General features: G+C 37.2%; 1 protein-coding gene and 1 long non-coding RNA gene across 2 annotated transcripts in view; one reads left to right on the top strand and one right to left on the bottom strand.

The window, feature by feature from the left end:
- LOC127519353 (NALCN channel auxiliary factor 1) overlaps positions 1 to 22512 on the bottom strand; it is a 147983-nt gene that overhangs the window by 97420 nt on the left and 28051 nt on the right. The window lies entirely within an intron of this gene.
- On the top strand, positions 9063 to 14777 carry LOC127519356 (uncharacterized). The gene is made up of 3 exons (XR_007931793.1): positions 9063 to 9297; positions 13791 to 13927; positions 14063 to 14777. It is a non-coding gene; the product is annotated as an uncharacterized LOC127519356 (long non-coding RNA).

The following is a 22512-nucleotide window of genomic DNA, read 5'->3' as shown; positions in this document are numbered from 1 at the left end:
ATAAGTTACACAACCTATCAATAAAATGACAGCAGCTTGGAAGAATAGAAAGCGAACAACAAAAACTGAGCAAAGCAGAAAAATCAGAGGGGAGGTAAAAAAGCCATTTTCATTTACACAAACCAAGATAATCATGCTCAGCCACACCTGAAGCTGTTATAACAGTCATTATCAGCATTTTTATAAATAACTCTCATGCAAGAGGCCTTGCTGACAGCTTCTGACGCACTATCACCTCTAAGCAAAAGTGGAAGTCAGCAGCCAGCGTCACTCGCTCATCTGAATTCACCTAGCAGACCTGATCTACAAAATTTGTCAAGCCTGTGATTGTTATGGTGGCTGGAGGATTTTTAACTAGCTTAACCACCAAGACCAATCATCCTCATAAGAAAAACCATGCTGGTTGACCAGCACCAAGTGAGTACTAGAGTACTAAAGAGTACTAGATATCTGCTAATATGTGGCTTTTATTTTATTTTTTTAATTATCGGCATTAGGTGATACGTTTTCTGTTCGGCCGATAAGTTTTGGAAGTGGGACTTTTATTTTGACAATACTGCTTCTTACAGGTGCAAAAATTATTTAACATAAATGTTAAACAAAGAAATGGTATATGAAAACTGCAGAATGCTGACTTACATGAGAAATTATTATAGCCTTTGCATTTCTATTACTAACAACAGAAAGAAAAATGTGTTTTTTCCATATACCATTCATTTTCTTTGTTTAACTTTTCTGTTGAATAATTTATTAGACAGGACTGTTAAACAAAGAAAGTAAACTAATGAGCTCCTTGTGCATTTGCACTTAGGCGCTGACATTCTTGGCACTGTCAAAATAAAAGTCCATCACTGCTTCCATCACTTATCAGCAAGCCAACAACCTGCCTTGACCAGCCGAACACTGAACAAAGGAAACTAAGGGCTTAAATACACAGGGTAAGATAATTAACTTGAACAGAAACAAGTGCGTAACTAATCAGTAACCATGGAAACAAACAAGTAAAGGGAACACAGGCAAACAAGAACAGAACAGAACCAAACTAAAACACAATGGAACTAAACATATCAGTGACATAACACAGTCAGAACAAAGGCCCACACTGGAATCAATGATGGAAGGAGCCAGGGTGGAATCAACGGTTCGACCACCAGCAGTGAAGCCAGGAGATTTGGAGACCCAGGCAGAGCTGAGTAGACAAGGCAACACCATAAGTCCTGGAGGCCAAGGTGTAGCTGACGTGACGAGCAACTGAGGTGGAGCTAGGGTACCGGAGAACTGAGGCAGAGCCGTGGGACTGAAAACCAAGGCGGAGCCGGAAGGAAAGTTGAAGCCCGATGGAGCCGAAGGGATGGAGGGAGGAGGTGTAGCACAGGCAGAGTGATAACTGGCCAAGGCGAAGCAGGAGGAACGAGAGAGCCCGGTGAAGCCGAGGGAGAGAGGTGCCAAGACTGGTCAACAGGCTGAGGTGGAGTGACGGGCTCAGCGGCTTAAGGCTGAGCCAGGGGATCCCCTTGCCAAGGTGGAGCTGGAGAACGGAAGACCCAAGGCAGATCCGAGCAGCAGAGTGAAGCAAACACAGGAGGAGGAGCTGGGGGGCTTAAGGGAACCAGCAGAAGCGGGGTCGGAGGACTGTCATGCTGAGGTAGAGGAGGTGGGAGAGGGAGGCTGGGCAGGAAGCGGTTTGGGAAGCTTGTAAAGCACGCCAGATCTAAAAAATCTCTCGTGTGGTCCTCAAGGGATCGTTGCTCCTGCTCCAGGCAGAGGAAATAGCCTGCAGGTAAGTCCATTCTTAAAAACGCCCGGAAAAATTTTATCCTTTGGTTCAATCTTTTTATGACAGTGATTATATTATATTATATTATATTATATTATATTATATTATATTATTTTGAAGGAAAAGGGTAAAAAATGTTTATTTAAATTAAATAATTAGCATTACTTGTTTGGCAAACACACTCCTTTCTCTGTAAATGAGCCTCATTTATAGAATGAGCTGGATTCACACACTCCAGCAATATTTGCTTGATGCAATTAGCTTGGCTCTATTACTGGCCATAAAAAATGGATTTTATGTAAAAAGGATGTTTGCGTGCATTGTTTTTTTCAGCATATAGAGATCTTGTCTAGATATTGGGATAAACCACCAAAAAACCTATACTTGTCAACCACTAGCCAGAAATATCATTATTAGGCAGAGATTAACAATACGATAGAATAGACTGAATAATGCAAACTGCATAATGATGAATGGGGGCTAATGTAGTTCATATATAACCTGCCAATGCAATGACATCCACGGGTACATCCAAAGAGTTGAAATTATTTCCCCATCAGTGCTTTTTGAAATGAGTAAGTAGATAGAGGGACCATCCGCTGTGCTGGACACATATTGGCCTGGCTGTAACAGGCAATTACAGCATCCACAGGGTGAATATTAGAGTCATTAACAGTGCTTAACACCAGGCAACGCACCAGTGAATTATTAAAGACCTGGGATACAGAACCTTACCTCAGCACTTCTGTCCTAACAGAACTAATTTACTGTAACATGTACCTTTACTAAAAATACAGCTCTTTTACATACTTCTGTTTTATATTATTTTACTGTTTTGAGTCTTGTTTTTAACTAGTGGTATATGTAAATGATATATGTATATAATATGTGAGAATTGTCATTCATTTGTTATGAATAACTATATTTTGGTTCCAGATAAAAAGAGAAAATAACATAAAATTAAGTCAATTGTAAAATATTTTATTTACTTGATTATTATTGTGGTTTTTCCATATATTTATAGACCATTTTTTCATTGAATTTATTGAAAACAACAATATATATATACATATAACTTTCAAAAGTTTGGTGTCTGTTTTTTCATGTTTTTGAAAGAAGTCTCTTATGCTCACCGAGGCTGCATTTATTTGATTTATTTGATTTTCTAACATACACGTCTCCCATTCATTTTCTCTATAGGCATAAAAAATATATAAAATAAATCATCAAAGTCATCCCTAAACAAGAAAATTTGGGATGAATCGTATTACAAAATTTGAATCAAGGCATAATAAAATTTGAAAATTGGAAGGAAAAAAATTACTAAGATACACACAATACAAAAAAAAAAAAAAAAAAAAGACAGGCTGTGTACCTATAAAAAGAAAGAATGAATCACTCATCCCAAAAAGCATTTTGAATGATGTAATCAAATCAGCCAAGGGTTTGGTGTAATTTAAATGTATTTTCGTCATATGAAACACTTTGATCTTATCCCAGGTAAGTCCCCTGTTTTAAAAAAAAAGCAGCTTCAGTTGGTAGATTTGAAATATGGTAGCTGGTTTATCGTTGATCTAAGCTGGTCATTATCTAGTGCAAGCTGGGTAACCATCTCGGACGAACAACGAACCATCTACCACCTGATCATACCCGATTATTGTGGAAATCATAGGGCTCTATATCCAGCAAATGATCATCATCACAAGACCAGTTATTAAGCAGATAGAAAACAGTTACCATGTTCCAAAACACAGCTACAACCAGCTTAAGACTTTACTAGCTAACATTACCTAGCTAACCTGCAATAACTGCTCTGGAGCGCAATTCCCATATCTATGGTAACAACGACTTCTCTGATTGGTGGCTCCTGCTTCAGTATTTAGTACTGAAACATTTACCATCATTTAACAACCCTACAGCTCATGGTAGGTCTGTCTTGAAAGGTTTATAGGTTATTGCTAAAAATCAATTTGGCTATGAAGATTTTTAATGGTATTTTTACTTCCAAAACCCAGTCCAAAGTGCGCACACTCCCACATTTTTAAAGTGCTTTTCCTTTAAATCTAAAGCAGATTCATTGTTTCTTGCATGACTGGCATACACACATTCAAGGTTACTGGGCCTCAACACATGAAGAGTGATGCTCAGTGTTTTACACATTGACCTCTGGGGGTCTGTGCAAACCGAGTGGGTAGTTACTCATTGTGATCTGTAGCCCTTGCGATCAATGTACCACACATCCACACCCACCACAGCCATATGTCTCTCAAGGGAGCAAGAAAGATAGTAAAACCACAGGAAGAGCAAAGCTGGAGAGCATTCCATATTTTCTGTAATATAAGTCAAGTTTTTATCATCTGAAACATTCTGCGACTTAAAGTCCAAAGCAACTAATGTTAACTCTTTCCCCGCCAGTGAAAAAAAAAAAAAAAAAAAAAAAAAGTTGCCAGCCACCTCCAGCATTTTTGATCATTTTCACAAAAGTTTCATGGCCCCCAGAACATTTTCTGAATATCTGAACATGCAATACAAGCATTAGCAATGCTTTTATCGCTTGTTTCTGCTTCTTTTTGGCCTGTGTTTTGATCTGGAGATTACTCTTACAGAAGATGTGTAATGGCGCCCCCTACCATATAACAGTGAAAAGATGAATTGACGGAAAATTCCGTCAATGGCGAGGAAGCGTTGTGTCATAAATAATAGAAAATTCCGTCAATGGTGGGGAAAGAGTTAATTATGTGTTAATTAATGCAACTAATTAATGTCATGTATGTAGTATTTACTTGTAAAACAAATAATTTGTTTTATACTTACATTTTTCATTCCTGTTTTGTTATGAACACCGTTAAATTTAAAGGATTTGTTGTGGAGTGAGGGAAACTAAAATACATGTGTTTAAAATGTTTGTAAAATGTTTCATTTTATTTACCAGTATTCTACATTACTACTGAATTATATATGACTGAATCAAATGTGACTAAAATACATAGATGCAACTTATCAACAATGCAGTTTTGAACCAGTGTGGCTTATAGTCAGGTGCGACTTATTTTTGGAAAACACGGTAAGCGTAAAAGGGGTTTAAGAAGGGCTGTGTGGTTGTTCTCATTAGGAAGGTGACCCCTCACTCAGAGCGTAAACACTGTTACCAAGTGGAAAGGAATTCACTCATTAGCATCATCTCAGCAATGTGACTTCCTATCAGCGCATCTGTGTGTGTGTGTGTATGTGTGTGCACAGAAGACATCTGGTGATCCTGTGGGAGATGTTCAGCTTGGTTAGGCTGCTGTTAGCTCTGCACTGTTGAGGACTTAATAATGAGAAATTAAAGAGTTGTTGTAGCTGCGGGCGGTTAAAGTATAAAGGCTGCCGTCTGAAAAAATTCCTAGCAAAGTTTGGAAAGTCAGCATTTTCTGATGGACAGCAACCAAATCAAAGCCCAGGCTCATTAGAAAAACGTATCTGTGTGAACATTTTTGCAAAATGAAAATACGTAGCGCCATGTACGTTTCGTGGCAGTTTCAATGGGAAAAGCCCACTGAGTGTGCGCTAAAAGCATGTTAAGTTTTTTTTTCCGAAACAGATGAATGTAAATATGGTACATTTTATATTATGTTGGTTTTGTGTGTATTTGTACGCAGTTCTGATTAGAAATGTCTGGTGAGTGGTGCTAAAAGTGTAATGCTCCATTACGTTTTAAAATAAAGTACCATCTACACTACACCTAAACCTACCCGATAGTTTTAACAAAGGCAAATGTGACATAAAAACACAATCGTAAGCATGCCGTTTGGCTTGTTTTTGATCTCGTATCTTTGAGTCTCGTATCTTTTATCGTGAGTCATATTTCACCGTATTCGTCCCCAAGTACAATTTCGTACTAGCTGAGCTACCGAGCAAGCCTGTTACATCAGAAAAGCAAAATATATGGAGCTGGCTAAGTGATGCAAACTCCAAAATGTATTTGTTTACAAATCGTGCACTTTGGTAAAAAGCGTTCTGAGATCATAACATAATATTGTGCAAGGAGACGTGAAAACAGCTCTTTATTAATCCATAATCTGACACTGTAATCATAACTGTGTATGAAAACGATTTAAAGTGCTTGCAGTTTTACTGCCTCTGGTGTTCATTTCTGTTGGAAACTGCAGTGATATGTACGTTTTGGTACATATCTAGCATTTTGCAAAAATGTTCCCATAGGTTGCATCAAAGTAAATAGCATCTTCACGTTATGTAACTCTTAAAGAGGTCTTATTATGCTATTTTAAAAGGTCATTATTTTGTTAATGTTCAAAAAACATTTTTTTTTTTTTTTCACATACTGTACAATATTGCAGCACCTCTATTCCAAGGCTGCGTTCCACTCCAATTTTAGACACACACTCGCAAACTTCCCAAAGCACTTCCCCTCAGGGGAATCCCAGCCACCATTTTGAAGTGCGTTCCACTTCGTGAAGTGGACGAGGGAAGTTTATATGGACAGACCCTCGCTCCCTTGATTTTGACCGAGGGAGCGAGTCTACTCCGATGTACACTTCAAGCAGCTCTATATCCCACAATTCAACTTGATTGTGACGTCACAGCAGATCGCGCTTAACTGAAGTGTATGACCAATTAATTATTTTCAGAATTAAATTGCATAATAGTCTATAATATATTAATTACGTTGAGATTCAGTCACATAATACTTGTAGCTACTTTATGTTCACAGCCAAAGTTTATACTATTGATATTTTGTTTCATTTGTGTAATTTTATTTTTCTCCAACAGCTCATATACCTATAAGATTTTATATATTTTCTCCAACAACTTATAAGCATATAGAATGGTGCATAAAACAAATTCATAAGTACAAAAGGGGTTTAAATATTAAATCAGCTCCATAGTGAACTCCTCCAAGTGATCAAGGGCTTAGTGCGTTTCATTTAAACCTTATGCACGAGTTCCGCCAGTAGTAGGCACTAGTGCAACGTAAGCAATGACGCACATCCGAGTTCACGAGACTGAGGGAAGTTAGCGAGTGAAGGGCATAAAAATTTGGAGTGGAACGTAGTCAATGTCTGTCTGAAACGTTTTGATTTCTACAAAGCCCCGCCTCCTGAAAACTAAATAGTGCTCTGATTGGCCAGCTGACCCAGTGTGTTGTGATTGGCCAAAAATCTCAAGCGTGTGTCGGAAATGTAACGGCCAGTAAGTTTTAAGGCCAAACAAAGGGGTTTTGCTTTCACATCCTTCTGTTAGGTACCGAATAAATCCCTAAATCAAACCATGAAATCAAAATTGACAATTCTTATTTTTTTATGGAATATTACTGTATCAATTTTTTTAAAATTGTGTGCTCTCGTAATCCCCTCCCTCTTGCAGCGACATATCTTTTCTTCTTTCATGAAGTGTTTACTGAGGGCGGGACAACCTGTCAATCACATGAGATCACAGCAATAGCAAACCACAACTATGCAATTAATTCCCCATGGACAAGATCAAGTCCCACCCTGTTTTTTCTTGTTCGAGAAGCCGTTTCACATCATATACGTCACAATATAGGTAAGAAAAAACTATTGCAACTTCTGTTTCATGCCGAGTTTAACATGGTATGAGGACATGCTTGTTATTATTGCTGTGGTGGTTGCCATGAAATACAAAGCACATGGGCCACAAAACATATAATGACAATAATAGTTTTTACATGGACAATACTTAATGGTACAACTTTTTTTGACTGATAATGGGAGAATTCTGAATTAAATAACTGAAAATATCAGACTGCAGTCACTGTTTTCAGCAAAAGTAAAGAGAGATTACATCATCACAGACTTAAGAGGGCTGAGGCCATCACAGATTTGTGTGCTGGCAGCTAATCGCTGAGAGTTAATCGCTGAATTCTAGGGGGGCCGAGATGAAAGACTTGGGCTTAAGTCTCTCTAAATAAGCTGTAGGATCACCTACGCATGTAACACATGAGTTACGTGCACATCCTCAGCTGTTCTGAAGGACGGCATGTGTGAACTGTTCATTCTTATCAGGTATGAAACCTTCAACACTAACAAATCAGATAGCACAGATGGTTTACTGCAGAAACCCCAGTCAAAGGTTGCATGTTTTGTTCAGCTGTCTTCTGAGCATGTGCGTGCATGCAGTGGGGGTGGGGTTTGGGAGGGGGAGGGTTCTGTGCATCTCTGAAGACATCATTCTCCTTGAAAAATATGCTGCTGCAGACCACACTTTGTCAAAAACCCACAGCTCTATACAACCTCACATTCAGCAGAAATGCACTTCACTATGCCAAAGTTGCAGATGTTGTTAACCAGTTTAGTCTGCCATAGACCGTAATCGCTTCATATAAATCACATCACATTGCATGAAATGATAGAATATCAAGCCGTGCGATACTCCAATGTGTCTTCAGAATCCTGCCGAATGATTCACCACCACCATCTGTCCTGAGCTGCTGATTGCCCAGAAAACATCTCCTGTCCCACCTGCCCCTCTTCCTGTGTGTCTTTCTCCACTCCCAGGGGAAAATAAGAAAATTAAAAGACAGAAAACATGTCAGTTTATAAGGGATGAAAGTGGCTATGTTTCGAATGGAATGGTAGCTTATTTCTTATAGAATTCTGCACAGTATATATAATGCATACTATAAAAAAAAATAGTATGCGAAAGAACATATATGCAGTAATAATACTATTTGAAATGTCTGCAATATTGTGTAAGTGCTGCCTAGTTATAATCTTAAAAATAAAACACATATTTTGCATTTTTAATGCAATTTTGTATAAAACTTAATGCTTTTTATCCAAGCTAATTTTGAAGCCTGATCTAGTAATGAATCAAAATACAAATATTATACCATTCAAAAGTTTTTAATGTTTTGAAAGAAGTCTCTTCAATGCTCATCAAGACTGCATTTATTTGAAAAATACAGTAAAAAAAATAATATTGTGAAATATTGTTATAATTTAAAGTGCCCCTATTATGCTTTTTTGAATATTACCTTTCATGCAATGTGTAATGTAGCTGTCTGTGAATGTAAACGATCTGCAAAGTTGTGAAGCCAAAAGTGCACGGTAAATAAAGTTATTGTCTCTCAAAAGAAAGAACCGACTCAGAACAGCCTAAACGAGTCATTAGGATTTCGAATCCCACTTATGTAACGGCCGCACATCACAAGGTAACACATTTGCCTAATGCCCACCTATGGTCTTCATTGGCTGCTCACGAACAATGTCTACTTTGACCCGCCCCCCAAACACTGTAGCTGGTTCGTATTGTGTACATTTCAAGAAGACACTGTTTTCTGCTTTGCAAAAGCAAATTCTCTTTGTAAACAATTCCAAAGTATGAGGATGTGATGAGTCAGTGGTTAAAATTACCACAGCGATACAACAGCAGAATAACATTTTCACAATTGCTTCTTAAATCTCTGTGAGGTCTAAATGGGATTTACAAAACACCATTAAAGATATAGGACAATAGCCACTTTATTTGGACCAACTTGCTCCTCAGAATCACAAGCTGTAAGTATGATTAATTATTGATGTATATTTTCTACTGGGTGTTCAAAATACGTAGTTTTGAGTTTTATATTGTGCTAGGTCTCCGGCTAATCGGCTAACTCACGTTATCACTGTCTTACTGAAATACTTCTGCAAATCAGCTGTGGCTCATTATTACCTAAAACTGTGTGCAGATTGTGTATCGCTCTTACTACTCTGAGTAATGATAAAGGATGGAGCAAGATTTGTTTTACAAACTTTAATGTTACATTACGTTAGTGCTCGGCTAACGTTAGCACTATTGATACAGTAATACCGCAATAAATTAGAAATATACACATAGGTTTGTTGATGGACATACTCTTGTTAATGCTGATGGTGAGGAATTACAGTTGCAACATCTCATGATGAAGGTCATACTGAGTAGTGTATCAAACTACTATCAGAAACGTCCTGCTCAAGTCATCCTTGCGATGGAGGCCCCGGTTGAATAACTAGTTCTTCCAATGTTTCATCATCGGACTCGCGCTCAGATTGATATAGTAAAATTGACACCATCGTTACTGTCTTTACAGTGTGTACAATCGCTGAGCTTTAGGAAGCCTCCAGAGCTGAATCAGTTATGGTAATGGACGTTTGTTTCTGCACGCACTGTAAGCAGTAGACCAATCGCAACAGACTGGGCCGTCTGGCTAGGGCTGAAACGATTAGTCAACATTATCGACAACGTCGACAATAAAAAATTGTCTACATATATTTTTGTTGTCAAATAATCTTTGATCTCATATGATCTATTTGAAGGGCCTGCAACAACGCGTTTTGACCAGTTGGGCGCTGTAGCGCAATACTGTAATGCAGCCCTCCCGGATCAAATCCAATAGAAGAAGACATGGCGCTTCGGAGTGCTTAGTGCAAACGAAGTCGAACCCGTAAAATGTGGGAGTTTAACAGCATAAAACATAACAAACATAACGTTTAGCATAACTACAAAAAATACTGTCATGCAGGGCCACCAACTCTCATTCAAACTCACTATTCGCCACACGTCCGTTTTCTCATGCAGTGAAAGATACATCGCAGAGCAAAGAGGACACAGACAACGCGCCAACAGATAAGACAGATCAGGTTACTTTTGATATAAAACAAAGTCTCAGCTTTTAAATTCTGTCAATTTTACTATGCGATTCAAACAATACATGTGGTTTTGGCGCTCTTTAATGTGGCATTACAGATCGCTGTAACACCTCAGGTCAAGCGGCATGTGAACCTATTATCTCTTCCTCTTTTCTGCTATTACAGCACGAAATAAACATTAATGAACATCAAAAAGTATGCTGAAAGATACAGTACAATTTACCGAAATGAATCCATCTCTAATGTACTCACTTAATCAGAGTTTCAACTGCAGAAAGACGTCAATAAAACAGCTTGCAAACAAATGTCACAAAATGTTACATTTACCTCAGAAAAGCCATTCAATGTAAAACTCATTAATAAAAACTCAGTACCAATCATTTTAACAGTGTGTTTTAACAAATTCATTAAAAATACACTTTTCAAAAGCTGAAGTGATTTCCTTGTTTTAATTATTAAAGTATAACTCAGTATTTTAACTAATTGCTAGTGGAATAATCGAACAAAGCATACTGATTAATCAGTCTAATAATCGATGATTAGTCAATTAATCGTTCCAATAATCGGTAGATTAATCAATTATCAAAATAATCGTTTGTTGCAGCCCTAGGTCTGGCCAATCAGAGTAGTGCATGCTCGTGGAAAGGAGGGGTTTAGAGAGACTGAAGCATCGGATGAGTCATTTGAGAATCATTGATATAATGTGGTAATGTGCAATGTGTACTATGAGAAAATTAAAGCATACTTCACCTTTTAAAAAACATGGCAATAATTACTTCCTGGTCAGACAACGCACTGGAAATGAAAGGTCAATTCAAGAGCATTGTGTTGTAGGATAATTGTATGTGCTCTCACACACACTGAAAGTATAACACACCATACATATATTTCATGCATACTGTGCACAGAATGCATGATCTATCCTGTATAAATGATAAGAATAGCATGTTATTATTCCATACATGGCCTTTTTCTCCATGTGTCTAATGAAGTCAACAGATTTCTATTAGATTTCTCAGATATGACTAGTTGTATGCGTTTCTCTGGCCTTTGAAGCTTTACACGATGGCACAAGTGCCGAGAGCCTCCCTGTGGGGTTCCAGAATCAACGCCACAGTTAGCTTTAATGATCTGTCTTAAAGTAGACACGGTAATCAGGTTAGTACATCAAACAGAGCAGAGAATAATTTAGTTTCACCATTTAGAAAACCCTACAGATATTACAGCAGGAAGCAATAAACTATAGAGTGCAAGTTAGAAAAACAAAGCTTCGTCCTCTGAAACCGGATGGAGTCCTGATCCTGGCCCAGGTGCCTTGTCATGGTTGCAATCTGTGTCTGCCATCCCACCAGAGAGCCAACGTGAACCAGAACTGTCAGCACAGCGCAATTTGTTCCGAGAGGAGAAAGTGTCGCACCACCTGCAGCACGTGCCTGCCCGCCGTCCCCAGAGGAAGGACACAGCAACAATTAAACTGTTGCGTCTTCTTCTTTCTCCACGGCAGAACCAGTTCATATTTAATAAATCTATATATTCTTTAAAATAACAATTTAAATAACTCTTTTGTCCACTTTCAACCACTTCTGTCCTGATTTCTTTGAGGGGAGGGTCTATGTGTGGGTAAATGTATGGGCTTTTTCAGATCTTTCGATCTAATGGATGAAACAAGCTCATGCAATTTGCATATGAACGCGGCCGGAGATTACAGAAAAACATACAGAGAGCAGCAGCTTCCGTTTCTGCTCTGATAGTCGCAAGACCATTCCGAACGCAGAATGGTGGGTCTTCAGCCGACAAAGTTTAAATCCTGTCTGGCATAATTTTTACTCATTAGGTCAGTAGGCTGAGAGTGGGCAGTTTTTTTTGCTCTGTTTGAATGCATTCGCCCATATGAGCGTCTGCACTATGAAAGCAATCTGGTTGAAAGCGTTTTCAACAACGTCTTGAAGTAGACAAGCTCAAAACATTTCAGACCCTTATATACACCTATATTTAACGTCATCCACTTGTGATCCGATCAACCAAAACATATCTTAAAGGATTAGTTCACCCAAAAATGAAAATTATGTCATTTATTACTCACCCTCATGTTGTTCCACACCCGTAAGAGCTTCGTTCATCTTCGGAACACAAATTAAGATATTTTTGATGAAATCCGATGGATCAGTGAGGCCTGCATTCAAAGCAATGTCACCGAACCTCTTAAGATCCAGAAAGGTACTCATAACATATTTAAAACAGTTCATGTGACTACAGTGGTTCTACCTTAATATTATAAAGCAACGAGAATACTTTGTGTGCGCCAAAAACACAAAATAACGACTTTTCAACAATATCTATTGATGGCCAATTTCAAAACACTGCTGTTTTTATATGGCTAAAGAACATATTATTTTACTGTATTATGTCACTGTCTTCACAAAGAAGTGTCTAGAGTCATGAAATGATTATGTCTAGTCATCAACTATATTTTTGTCCTGTTGCTTTATGTTCAAGGCTTTTTTTTTTAATTTTTTATGCAGGCTACACTAATCACTTTTCATAACGGTCAATATAAGCTAAACAAGTCTGCACTGACAACGAGAATTAGAAGGAAGTAAATACATATTTAGGTGGTGTAATATTATAATTAATCATATATTAAGATAACCCATGTTATTTACATTACTAAAATAGCCTATAGACAATAATGAACAATAATAATTCACCACACTGCATAGGATGTATGATGCAATGACAAATTTAAGCGCGCAGCTTCACCTTAATTATTTGCATCCAAAGTTTATTGATGCTCACTCTCTGTAACTATTGTAGCAATCCTGTCCTGAAGAACAGACTCAGTCTAATTTTTCTCGGAGGCTCTGGATCGCTGTCAGATGAGCCGTCAGATGCTGAGCCGACCCAGGATGCATCACTGATCTCACCACCAACAGACTCTCCATCACTCATGGCATTTAGTGCTTCTACCTCTTTGGCATCCATAAATCGCCGGCATTTACTCATTGTGACTATATTCATAAAACCGATAACCGTTAATTCAGTGAGTGAAAGGCGTTGCCTAGCAATGTACAATGTTTAAACATAAGGGGCACGAAAATGACAGCACAAAAATACAGGCATTATATAGCGGTTAAATTTGACCCGCATGGCGCTTATAGGTATAAATGCCCCGTTTTTTGATCTGGTTTTATCTAAACAATTTTTAACACTAAGGGATTGTAAATTTTAGTAAAAGTCAATGACTGGGAGACTTGAATGTTTTATTTAAAACCTGTTATGTACATTTGAAAAACAGCCACGGGTAAAATTTACCCCGTGGCGGTTCTAGTGTTAAGTTGGAACCACTGTAGTCACATGAACTGTTTTAAATATGTCTTTAGTACCTTTCTGGATCTTGAGAAGTTCGGTGACATTGCTGGCAATAGAGGCCTCACTGAGCCATTGGATTTCATCAAAAATATCTTAATTTGTGTTCCGAAGATGAACGAAGGTCTTACGGGTGTAGAACGACATGAGGGTGAGTAATAAATTACATAATTTTAATTTTTGGGTGAACTAACCCTTTAATACCAGGTGTAAACAGGACCTCTGTTCTGTTAATTTTACTGGAAGGTCTATGACCTTCGGACCCCATTCTGTGCCTTTTCCGCAGCCTCGCTGTCCCGTCCTGAGATGCACACTACAGTAGTGATTCCCGGACTTCATGCAGTCCTCGCAGAGAGATGGGAAGTTCTCCGCAGAGACGTCTCATCGACTCATTCAGAGCGACCATCAAAAAATCACTTTCTGCAAGGGCACCAGTGACATGGCTCATAAATCTGATTTTAACACCATCCTCCCAACTAACAGGGAACGTTTCAGAACTTTGGATAACTTTCTGGCAAGGTTCTCTCAAAGTTATGAACATTTTTTGTTAGTTGGGCTGTCCCTCACTTTTCCTTTCTTTTCTGAAACACATACACACACAGGCTGTGAGAACTCTTTCAGCAAATTATTGCCAAACTTTAGCGAAATAAAGGATGTATGCATATGTAACCAACTGATTATGTAACGTGCAAAACTGTCAACCAGTAGAGATATTTGAGTGGTAAAGAAACATTGTGTAGTCCGAAAATACAGTGCAGCAGGTGTCCTAGATAAGTCAAGTTGAGGAAAAACTTAATAAAAGATGTAACAGGAAGCAGAGTTTGAGGTTTATGATTGCCGAGCAACATGGCTTACATTCACAAGTTTCCATCCATCCATCTAATGATATTAGTTCTACTGCTTTAAGTCTTGTTTGTAACTCAAGTGTAATAATGTGAAGCAGCTGTTTTTGCCAGATTTCTCATTCATTAACGAATCTGATCTATTTACTTGCATCCATCACAGTCAAAATAAAAAGAACAAAATATCAAATGAGATGAAGTACCTTTTATCTGTCAAATATTTAATATTGAAACCATTTGCTGTTGAATTTTCAGCAAAAAATAACTATATATCACAGGCAAACAATGTATCAATATATTTACTCAAACTATGATATAAGAGTTTGGTCATACTGCCAACCTCCACTCAACACTGTTGATAAATCAATTTTTATATAAAAAAAGGACACCTCATTGTCTTTTTAAAGCAAGAATGAATCATGCAAAATGGCGATGTAGGCTATTATGATGGATGTGGGATCATCAACCCCTTCATAGCATTCTGATATTCAGCCTTCAGCAAGCACAAAATCAATTATTACGGCAGGAAAAAGAGACACTTTTCATCTGTTAGTAAAAACTCAATATCCATTTTCATACTGTACATTATAATGTTTTGATGTACTAAATGTACTAAATTCACTTGTAGTATTTAAAACGTTTGATTTTGAACTTGTTTCTGCCACAAACTAAAAAAAATCTAATTACAACTTTTTATTTCTCAATTCTGACATTTCAGACGGTTGTGAGTTTCTGTCTCACAATTCTGATGTTATAATTCACAATTACGAGTGTATATCTTACAATTATGATTTAAAAAAAAAAAAAAATCAGAATTGCGAGATTTAAATCCGGAATTGCAAGAAATAAAGTTAGAATTACGAGTTTATATCTCACAATTAAAATAAAGTCAGAATTGTGAGATATAAGCTCATAATTCTGACTTTATTTCTTGCAATTACAGATTTAAATCTCACAATTCTGACTTTATTTTGATTGTGAGATATAAACTCAGAACTGCAAAAAAAAAAAAATGTCAGAATTTTGAGATAAAAAGGTGGTAATTACCTTTTTTTTTTTTTTTTTTTTGTGGAAACAAGCTTCCAGATTTATCAGTTATCAGCCAGAATGTAAAAAATAATTATCAGATTATTGTTATCATGGAAAATTTTAATGCAATGTCTTTTTTTTTTTTTTTTTAATTAAATGAATATATTGAGATAACCGTATCCTCAACATGAACTGATTTATGAAAACAGTCATGAATGTTAAAAACACATAGTTTATAACAATACTCATCAATATGTATCTATGATGCTTTGCCACTTTTTGTCCTTCTTTGTTGGTCTTATGATGCAGCGCTTCATCTCTCCTCTGAATCTGGCAGCCAATCAGACGGTTGAGAGAGAGAGGGCATGCATGCTCCAATCAGACATATGCTGAGCATAGAAACATGTGCACATCCCACACATGCACATGCAGGAGTAGCAAACCGCTGCATCACCGCGGAGCAGCTTTGAGGGTTACACACTCACATAAACCCACAAACGCTCACACACTCACTTACACACATAATGGTGACAATGAGAGGATCCTCAAAGAGAGAGTGGAGGAGAAGAGGACAATGGACAGAAACTATGCCATATACCAGGGGTCTGTTACTATAGCAACGCCACACTTCCTCTCTCTCTCTCTCTCTCTCTCTCTCTCTCTCTCTCTTTCTCTTCCATCTTTGCCTGGATGGAAGGAATAAATTAAAACTGATGTTGTAAAACACATCTATTTTACACAGCATAAAATGTAGTGCACAATATTTCGATGACAGACATGCCATTTGCCAGTAACTGAAGATTAAATCATTATTATCAATAGCAATATAAAATTACAGTTGATGTACATTTTTGCTAGTGGCATTATGGCATCCGGCGATGTGTAGCCAATGTTTCTTGATACAACAAAACACACAAGACATAAACTATAATATAAACAAAATTAACATTACACATTTCAATTTGTAGCAGTCATTCAATTCATTTCCAACTAATTATTTAAAGGAAATTTTATTCAGCAAGGACTCATTAAACTGATCAAAAGTGACAGTACAGAGTCTTTACAGCACAACTGTTTTCAACATTGGAAATACTAAGAAATGTTTCTTGAGCAGCAAATCAGTATATAAGAATGATTTCTGAAGGATCATGTGACACTGAAGACTGGAGTAATGATGCTGAATGCCCTGCATGTGTGTCTGATGGTCCTGAATTATACATTCATCATAGTTTAAATGTAAAACAAATATGCTTGTTGTACTCTATGAGCTGAGACGCTACATGACACATGACAACAATCTGTATGAATTTTTCATCAAGTATATTCATATTTAATACATTATGAAACTGAACTCTTGTAATTAGTCAGCAAATTCAAATAAGAGCATTGTAAAGTCCACATTCTAAGCTTTAAAGTATGCTTGTGTACTGTGGGTGGGTCTTTAATTAAAATTACTTTTTTTTTTTCTTTCTTTTTTTCTTTTTTTGTAATTGACTCAGAAGTTCCATATTGGTCTTTCCCTAATGAAAACAGGGTGAACAAAATGTTGATGTAAATGTAAAAAGCCACTGTGACCTTCATTCTGTAAAAATACTCTCTTTAATGTGAAAATCCGACTATTACTATATCGATTTTTTCCTCCTAATATATCAATTCATTAAAAAAAAAAAAAAAAAACTCTACATTTATAAAAAAAAAAACATGTAATTTCAGATCTTACCAAACAAAAAGAGTGAAAAGGCTACATAAAAACAGCCATGAATATACAGTATGGTATACAACGTCTGCAAAAAGGGTTTAAATAAACTACAAAATAAAGAGCAAAATAAATTTTAAAAATAAAAACAGTATTAAATAAAGAAATAATAATAAAGACAAACACAGTGACAGTGACATTTAAAGGGTTAGTTCACCCAAAAATGAAAATTCTGTCATTAATTACTCACCCTCATGTCGTTCCACACCCGTAAGGCCTTCGTTCATCTTTGGAACACAAATTAAGATATTTTTGATAAAATCCAATGGCTCAGTAAGGCTTGCATTGCCAGCAAGATAATTAACACTTTCAATGCCCAGAAAGCTACTAAAGATGTATTTAAAACAGTTAATGTGACTACAGTGGTTCAATCTTAATGTTATGAAGTGACGAGAATACTTTTTGTGTGCCAAAAAAAAAACAAATAATGACTTTATTCAACAATATCTAGCGATGGCCGATTTCAAAACACTGCTTCATGAAGCTTTGAAGCTTTACGAATCCTTTGTTTCAAATCTATGGTTCGGAGCATGTATCAAACTGCCAAAGTCACGTGATTTCAGTAAATGAGGCTTTGTTAGGTCATAAGTTTTTCGAAATTTCAGTGGTTCACCACTGGGGGGCGTGGCTTTGGCAGTTTGATACGTGCTCCGAGCCACTGATTCGAAACAAAAGATTCGTAAAGCTTCGAAGCTTCATGAAACAGTGTTTTGAAATCACTGAGCCATCAGATTTTATCAAAAATATCTTAATTTGTGTTTCGAAGATGAACGAAGGTCTTACGGGTGTGGAACAACATGAGGGTGAGTAATTAATGACAGAATTTTCATTTTTGGGTGAACTAACCCTTTAAAGTAAGCACTCAGCATGAAACGGAAGTTGTGATAGTCTTTTCTTCCCTGTTGTAATGTATATCCAAGTGAAATGGCTTCTCAAACAGGGAAAAAAAATAGGACAGGACTTGATTTTGTCCATTGGGAATTGATTGATCATTGGATCATTGTGGTTTGCTATGGCTGTGTAATGTCATGTGACTGCCCTCGTGCCAGTAAACACGTCACTCTCTTCCTGTTGTAATTAACTTCCTGAATTTAGCATACACCTCCAACATTTCACACATTACTGTATTATTCCGCCATATGCCATAAGCATCAAAATCGTGACGTGCGCATCCGCGATAGTCACATTGCAGGGTTTGCAATATCAAGTAGCCAATAGGGATCATTAATCTGTAAGGACCAGACACCACGGTTCAAAAAGCATGTGATTCTCGGATTCTCAAAGTTTGACCATGTAATCAATGAACAATGAAAGTTTATCATTTGAACGTGTTTTAGGCCCTGTCAGTTTAAACATTTGAGCGCACAAAGACGCGAAAGAGAACTCAATTCTCAACGTGCGGCTGTTTTCTGTCCGCATACACACAGAGCCATGCAGATGCACTTGAACACCGAATACCATCCTCTTCTACGTCTATTTGTGCCTGAATGTACACATACATGCAAAAAAAATTGTCAAAATGCATGTAAAACATCGAGTATCCTCATAAACACAATTGACCCTTCGCAAAGACCCGCCCCCCCTTAGTTACTGTTGCTTTGTCCGACAAACCATGGCGCTGTCACGCCACACAGAGTGGAAAATACATTGCAGAGCAAAGAGGACACTGACAACATGTCGACAGACAAGATAGAGCAGGTTACTTATAATATTAAACAAAGTCCCAGTTTTCAAATTGTGTAATTTTTTAAGAAATTCGAACAACCGTTTTGTGGCTCTTTAATGTCTCGTGACAGATCGCTGTAGCGCCTCAGTTCAAGCGGCTCGTGAACCGATCATCTCTTCTTACTAGGTAATTTATAGCATCAAATAAACATGAATGAACATCAGAAGGAAAGTTGTTTCAAACGCGGAAAGACGTCAGTACACACCATTTTTCAAGTTCAAGTCCACCGAGGTTAATCTTCTAACTCCTGACTGCTTTGTCGGACAAAATGGCGGATTCGGTGTTATGATTGGTTAGATCGCTTGTCAATCAAACTCCCGGCGAAGGGTCAATTGCTTATGGCTCAGGTGAGCTAAACAATTGAGAAAGAAAACCGGGCATTGGTTAAGAGGTTAGGGACAGCAGCCTAATATTCCTGCTGCTTTCTGTGTCATGAATGTGAATCAAACTACAGAAGACAAAGAGAAAAATCACTTTTGTAGTTTTAACAGATTAATTATGTTTAATTTATACAGTGAAGATTATGCAGTGTTATTTTACATTTGATTATTTAGTTTCTGTACCTGAATACTAATAGACTTACCTGAAAAATATAAAGCACTATTTATTTTATTTGTATCTTTGTTCTATTATATTTATCTATGCTTGTAATTTGTTCATTATTTTCTATGTGTATTCACTCACCTACAAAATCACCCCAATCATCCTAGAATGATTCATTCTTTCCAAATAGAGCTATTCAAGTCACCTGGTGAATTTTTTTCACATCGCAATATATATCACAGAAAAACAAAATATCACAATGTCAGTTTTTTTTTGTTTCCCAGTATCGTGCAGCCCTAACACACACACATACACAGATGCATTGAGAGATCCCCAAAGACACTCCTCATGCAGATGCACGGGGCAGCGGAATAGTGGTCGCTAGGCAACAGCTAATGGGGACCTCAACAAACAATAAACAATAAACCTGACACTTGCAACAATCCATACACACACCCTCACTTCCCACTCACTCATAGCCCTGGGCAGCGGAGGGTAATGTCTAGGTGAATGGCCTGCCTCTCTTCATTTTCTTTGACTGTCAGTCCTCATCCGAAGAACAGACTGATCCCCTCGGGCTGCCCTGCACTCCCACTCAACCACTGTCAACACACTCACACACACACACACACACCTGTTGGTCAAAGGTTCACACAAATACACACAGAACAAATGCGCATATTTATATAGACATATGTATGCATAATGATACAACACACAACATATTTGAATGCGTAAGTGCACAAACGCACACACTAAATTTCTGACATTGGCAGTCCTCTGTTGTTTTAATAACAAGCACCACTGCCTCAGAAAAGACTGATTAATATGTTGATTACTCATATGAGGTCATGCACAACAGAACACACTCATACGCACGTTTATTTAGCATCTAAATGAGGACATAGCACAGACTTCTGTTGTTTTTATAAAAAAGCTGATTACCTTTACCATAGACTAACTTTTTTTTTTTTTTTTTTGCCATTTTCAAAACAAAGACAACAAGGGAAATATTTATTAAAATGTTCCTATTATGCTGTTTTAAATGTTCCTAATTTTGTTCGAAGGTCTCCTACAATAGGTTTACATGTATCCAAGGTCAAAAAACACTATTTTTTTATCATATAAATTGCAGCATCACCTCTTTTCTTACAGTGTCTGAAACAGTTCAATAAAGGATTCAATCTCTCTAAACTCTAAACCCCTCCTTCCCGACAGCCTACTCTGCTCTGATTGGTCAGATGGCCCAGTCTGCTGTGATTGGTTTACCGCTTACAGCACGAGCTGGAAACAAAACGGCCATTACCATACCTGAATTTTAGCTTCGTCAGCACTTGAAAACACACGACTTTTTTTTTTAAAAGTCGACATTTATGTGATGAAAATCGATGTCGACTAGTTACTGATGACGTCATTAATGAAAAAATAAGCCTGAACCTTGAGCTGACAGCTGAGACTCGAACGCGTTGCCTTGTGCACAGCTATGGCATATGACACAGCGCTGCCCACATGGCTATTGCTCCTACATAACAGCTCATTTTTATCAGTTGCAGCACAGAAAACAGCGTCTTCTCGACATATCGACAACATGAACCAAAATCTTCCAGTCCTCAGCTACAACTACAGTGTTTAAGGATGGGTCAAAGTAGAGGTTGTGGTAACACTTTATTTTAAGGTGATGTAGTTACACGTTACTACATGTACTTACTATAGAAATAACAGTACATTATGCATAATTACAAGTAACTAAACCTAAGCCTAACCCTAACCGTAACTGTATAGTAAGTACATGTAGTTATTACTCAGTAATTATTTGAGTAAGTACAATGTAACTACATCACCTTAAAATAAAGTGTAACCGACGTTGTTCCCGGGCAGCCAATGATGACCATCGCCTGGCATTTTGCGAATTTGTTACGAAGCTACATAGTTTCGAGCAGAAGGTAGGACTGGAATTACTGATGAGTCGATTCAGGCCTTACAAACTCCATTCGTAATGCACTTTAATCTTTAAAACTTTGCAGACTTTGCGACTTTTACATTCATAAACAGCTATATTACACACTACATGAAAGATAATATCCAAAAAGGCATAACAGGGGCACTTTGATCTCTTTCTTTGGTTCCCATAGGGAGGCTGTCACTTAGCTCACTTTAAGTGAAACAATTCACACACATCATTCACAAAAAGATACAACCACACCAAGGAAACAAAACACTTTAGATTGCTATAGATTGTGGTTTCATTTCAGAACCTCCATCAAGAAACAGAACTGAGACGCTCTGATTTCAAGACAGCAACTTAACTTGTTAATAGTTAAACATACACAAATAGTCCTCAATAATCCCCATTGCTTTTCGCTTTAAATCAAAGGGTACAATGTGCGAATCATATCAGAGTTGAATGGTTCAGTTCATGGCCTATAATTACAAAAAATGGGAAAAACATTTCCCAAGGCTGAGTAAAAATATACTCATGCACTCTTAAAAAATAAAGGTTTCAAAAGTGGGGTTTTCATAGCAATGTCATAGAACCATTTTTGGTTCCCCTAAGAACCTCTTGATGAAAAGTTCTTAAAAGAACCATTTTTTTAGTGTGAAAAATATTTAAATAATCTGAAGAACCTTTGGTTATACTTTATTTTAAGGTGTCCGTGTTACAGTGTAATTATATATTTAAGTACTGAGTAATAACAATTAAATACATATTACTATAGGATTAGGGCTAGGATTAGGGTTTGGTTTATGCTTAGTTCCATGTAATTATGCATAATTTATAGTTATTACTACAGTAACTACATGTAATATGTGTAACAAGGACACTGTAAAATAAAGTTTTA

This window comes from Ctenopharyngodon idella, chromosome 9, assembly GCF_019924925.1.
Source record: "Ctenopharyngodon idella isolate HZGC_01 chromosome 9, HZGC01, whole genome shotgun sequence".
NCBI classification, from domain to species: domain Eukaryota; kingdom Metazoa; phylum Chordata; class Actinopteri; order Cypriniformes; family Xenocyprididae; genus Ctenopharyngodon; species Ctenopharyngodon idella.
Note: the sequence above shows the minus strand (reverse complement) of the source record. Positions and strands in the feature narration are given on the sequence as shown.